The sequence below is a fragment of the Saccostrea cucullata genome, unplaced genomic scaffold, assembly GCF_032062105.1.
Source record: "Saccostrea cucullata isolate Sc308-1 unplaced genomic scaffold, CSIRO_AGI_Scuc_v1 ctg1640, whole genome shotgun sequence".
NCBI classification, from domain to species: Eukaryota; Metazoa; Mollusca; class Bivalvia; order Ostreida; family Ostreidae; genus Saccostrea; species Saccostrea cuccullata.
The window spans coordinates 46,614-51,676 of NW_026918614.1; the positions used below are offsets into that span (position 1 = coordinate 46,614).

At 31.4% G+C, this 5,063-nt stretch overlaps 1 long non-coding RNA gene across 1 annotated transcript; it reads left to right on the top strand.

The window, feature by feature from the left end:
- The first annotated feature begins 967 nt into the window (after positions 1-967).
- On the top strand, positions 968-1,319 carry LOC134268590 (uncharacterized). Its single transcript, XR_009992401.1, has 2 exons — positions 968-1,055; positions 1,189-1,319. It is a non-coding gene; the product is annotated as an uncharacterized LOC134268590 (long non-coding RNA).
- The last annotated feature ends 3,744 nt before the right edge of the window (positions 1,320-5,063 follow it).

Below are 5,063 nucleotides of genomic sequence, written 5' to 3' on the forward strand. Positions count from 1 at the left end.
AACGGCAGGTAACTAGTTGTCAATCAAATCAAAGTATCCAATCCCAGGTTTAATTTTAGGTGATTGACAGGGGTTCTTAGACCAGGTAAATTTGAAGGAGGTGCTTATTTCCTCCCCTTTAACGTTAAGAGATATCTCTCCAGGAGAAAGAGGAATCTGTTTAAGTGGAAGAGATATCGCTCTAATTATAAGAAATCTCTCTAAGTTTAAAAGATATCTCTTTCTCATAGAGATATCTCTTAAACTTGGGAGATATCACTTTAAGTTGGGAGATATCTCTATTTTTTAAGAGACATCTTTCTTAAATGAGAGATATTTCTGTAATTTTAAGCTGAATTTTATTTTCCAGATAAATAGCAAAAGGGTTTGCAATGATTTAATACAATAAACAAATATAAAATGTTAGAAAACCCATTGAAATGTATTGATTCATGTAAAAGAATATATTTTTTAAAGCTTTAGGAAAATATGGAAAATTGAAGAACCTCTTTTTTATATTTCTAATTTAAATAAACAAAGAACGATAACAATTTCTCGACATTTATTATAAATTTATAAGCACAACTATAGAAAACACATGATAATTACCCCTAATTTTAAATTAAAATGAATAGTGATTCAGTCGCGAATTTGATCGCAAAAATACCGCAAAGTTTTAGATCTTCGCGTAAACTCTACAATACAGTAAATTTTTTAATTATGCAAAACCCTAAAATGTATTTTCTGCTTTAAATCATTTTAAAGCTTTGAGGGGGAAACTACCTAAAAAAAACTATCGCTTATGAAAATTTGATGACAGAACAAATCTAACTAAAAATATTTGCTTCGTACCAAAAAACGGCAAAGAAGACTTCCTCAGATTTATCTGAAACATACGAAGGTTGTGAAATTTTGTGTTTTTCTAACAAATCTGACCTATTTTGGTAGAGTATTAGCATTGGTTGTGGTATATATCGGAAGCAGGGACCGTTTTCACAATGGGTGTTCGCAAAAGTCGAGGAAAAGAGGCTATTACAAATGTTACCTTCTGGTAATCAGTTCCTGGGCTAATCAAGGTATCGCCATTCCCCCTCTCGTAAATAGAGTTGAAATGTTTAAACACTATCAATTCATCTCAGTCGAATGATTTTCAGTCATCTTTGAACTGTATACTTATATTTACATAATAGTATATTTCTTATATCATAGGATGGATTCAAGTTCACATTTCAGAAAATTCGTCCAGGGTACTCCAGTGTGAAGTGATTAGCTCTGGACACTTTAGTGTACAAATATATCAGACGTTTTACTTTTAAATAAATATTTTTACAACAATGAAATGTTTGTTTGTTTTTACATTATTTTTTCCATTTTTTAGTATATTTTTACTTTCTGTTTCGTACATAAAAATAAGCCTCTTTAACACGCACAAATGCACCCTCTCATACACATTCGTGAATCCAATAAATTGAGACAAAAATCCACATGTTGATAATATTATTTTCCATTCCCTCTTGAGTGAGAATTTTTCACTCGTATGGAGACGCCACCACTTGCCCAGGACTGAAATATCTGGCCTATACTTGGCACTTACGGGCATTGAGCAGAAAGGAATCTTTTGCTTGCCTACTGCAACACGGGACCTTTGTTTTATAGGTTCCATCCGAAGTCTCGTAGTGGATTCGAACCCAAATGCAAAAAATAGATCTGTCAATAACCATTTAATGAAAAACAGCTTATTTTCAAAAATTTTCAAAATTTTATCCACTTGATAATTTGAAAAAAAAAATTCTTTAATTCAATTTCAATTCTTTGGTTTTTCTGGACAACATGTAGCGTTACAGTTTTTTCAAACAAAAGAATCAATTTTCCTCTATTCAAGTTTATTTACATTTGTTCGTTACGCCACATCATTCTTCAATTTGCGCTTGCAATTGTGAAATCTTTTTCTCCACCAGTTTCTTGTTAAAAAAGCAAAATAAAGTTAAGGTTTGGATTTGACATTCTCGGAAACGAAATACAAACAGGAATGGATTGACCATACTGTTTATAAAAAATCCGATGTTTCCAAAATGCCTGTATTGTCCTACTCTTTCAAACGCTTTTCCCTCAAGGATGAGAAGAAGAATATTTAAGAGTACGTGTGGTGCATAGCAGACGATAAAAACTATTACGAAAACCATTAGTTTCACTGTTCGTTGGACGATCTCCTTCTTTGGTTTTTCACCGGATTCCATAGAAATACTTTCTGGTATAATTTGTTTTGAATTTTTCCGAAGAACAAAATAAATGTACGCATATAAAATAATATTCCAAAATAACAAGAAACTCAAAATAAAAGTTTGTATCTTAAGAGCAGTCGTTTTGGATACGATCGGTTTCAAACATTCCACAGCCCATCCCTTGTCAACTAAATGTGTAAACCCAAACAGAAAGCTTACCATCCACAATGATATGCAAATGATTCGGTAAAATCGCCGACTTGTAAAACTCTGAAATCGCATGGGAAACAGCAACGAAACGCCAAAAGTCGTGGAAATTGCACTGATGGTTAAAAATGACATGGCCACTGTACTCATGAGTGTAGCCATGTGAATCCTACAAAGATCTGTGTAACTGTCTGTCGGTACAACAACAAGAACCCCCACCAAAAAATCAGTACATGCCAAAGAGATGGACAAAGTACGGATCTGATAATGTAGATTCCTCGAACGGATCAAGATGACGAGGGCTAACACATTTTCTAAAGTCACAATACAACTGATAATCCGGAGAATTATTAAAGACGGTCTCTTGTACAAAACTTCTGAGGTGAAAGTTTCATTAGTGAATGTGGTATTCTCCATTTCAATAGTTTTCTAGGATGGCAATATCAGCATCAATGGAGACATTACATTAAATCGGATTAATTCAACTCCATAAGTATTTAATAAATCTGTAACGTTATGGGGATAACAACAAGCTAAATAACATCTAGGTAAGCAGCTTGTTCTCTATATACCATTGATTTCTACCTGACCTTCTTAGCTGATCCTTTACCTGAACAGGCTAAAATGTAATTCAGAAAAATTCAATCGGTTCGTAGATTTGTCATTTATCTTTACAATTCTTCAAAATGAACAAAACATATTTTTTTCACTAGCTGACTTGAAATATCCCTAGAAACTGAATTGTATGGAATGAACGCACATGAAATGAGAAACTGCTAAAAGGATTTTTCAGATCAGCAAAAGTGTGTCAAAAATCTCTATGAACAATATTAAATTAAATATTTATCTGAAATTATACACTGTTTAACAATTTATTGCATTTTTTAAGCAAATTTTTCAGCTAAATACTAACTACTAAATATATTTCAGACTTCTTTCTGAGCGTGCTTTTTTGAGTCCTGGATGTTTTTAAACCTATAACATACATGGTTGTTTAAGATTACCATTTGTGTATTTTTTTGCAATCATATTGTTATAAAGTATTTATTTTATACCTGTGTAATAAGGGACCAAGCAAAATTTATCACAATGATGGAGACGGTACAAACAGGCATGGGACAATGAGTTTTTTCATCGAAGAAAACCAAAAATATTTTTAGAATTCAGTGCCGTTGGGACACAATTTTTTACAGTACTTAACCCAAGACAAAGAATTATTATAATAATCTTAAGGTTCATAAAACCTTTGCTCACTCATATGAAAATTTTCTTTAAATTTTATGATTTTCCACAGGAAATGTATATGCTGAATAAAATACAAACAATTATAGCATGGCTTGCGGGGCAAAGTTTGACAAAAAAGGCACTTAAACTTGACAAATTTATAAAGGAATAATAGTCATTAAGAGTAATCTTTCTTATGAGAGTATCAATGTACCTTAAAAGATATACATGAATTATTTTTGTTAAAAAAGTCTTTTTAAAAAGTCATATATTTTAAACTTAAACACAGGATACAAATGGCAACACGAATCATCAAATTAATGGAAAATATTACAGAGTAACAAGCATTGCTAACAAGTGTTATGAAAAATGATCAAACGAAAAACTTTTATTCCAATAATCCCACAAACACCAAGATTTAACCATGAAACAGTAACTTTTTTATATGTCTTTAGGCATGGGATAAATATATTATTTTAAATACGAATGCCATATGACACATACCTTTTTTGTTTCTTGACGATGATCAATCGAATGGCTTGCGTAATAATTTTATGGAAATTATCTCGCAATCCCATCATTTGATCACATCGTGAAACCAAAAAAATAGACAGTTATTCCAGATAAAGCTTAACATACTTTTGACCCCCTAAAATACAGGCCTAAAAGTAATTATTAATAGGTATTTATAAATATGGCGAGCCCTTTGCCTATTTTTGTGAAAAAATTCTTTCAATAAGAGAGATATCTATTTAGCATAGAGATATTCATGTAGCTTATAGAGATATCTGTTTGACTAACACAGATATCTTTATACTTTAGAGCGATATCTCTTTAACAAAAGAGATTATCTCTTTTTGTAAGAGAGATATTTCTTTTACTAGAGAAATATTTTTATAAGCTAGATAGATATCTCTATAAGCGAGAGAGATGTCAATTAAAGTTAGAGAAATCATTCTTCAACAAGGTTAAAAGAGATTTTTAGATAGTCAGAAAGAGATTTCTTTCTAAGCTAAAGAGATATCCCTTTTAACGAACAAAATATCTATTTTCCAATGATATTCAAAATAAATTCCCCCTTTTCAAACGAAAGCAAAACAGGCAGTAAAGTCTCTGGAAGAATTTAAATTCGCTGTTATGTTTAAAAGGACTGAGTATGTCATACCCAAATTAAAATATGTAGACAAAAAAGCCACAAATCCCTTGTTTGACAACAAATAGTAATGGCAACTTCGTTAATAAAGATGCTCAAAGTTTTAAAAGTCAGGAGAACGAAAATAAGCATAAAATATCCAAATGCAATGGACGGAAATTTCTCAGCTTATGAAAAAATCAACTATTACTAATTTTAAAACTTAGACAATACTGAATTTCTTGTCATCTGAAGTAAAACTACAAAATAGAATAAGGGTAGAGGTACTGTGAGCAATG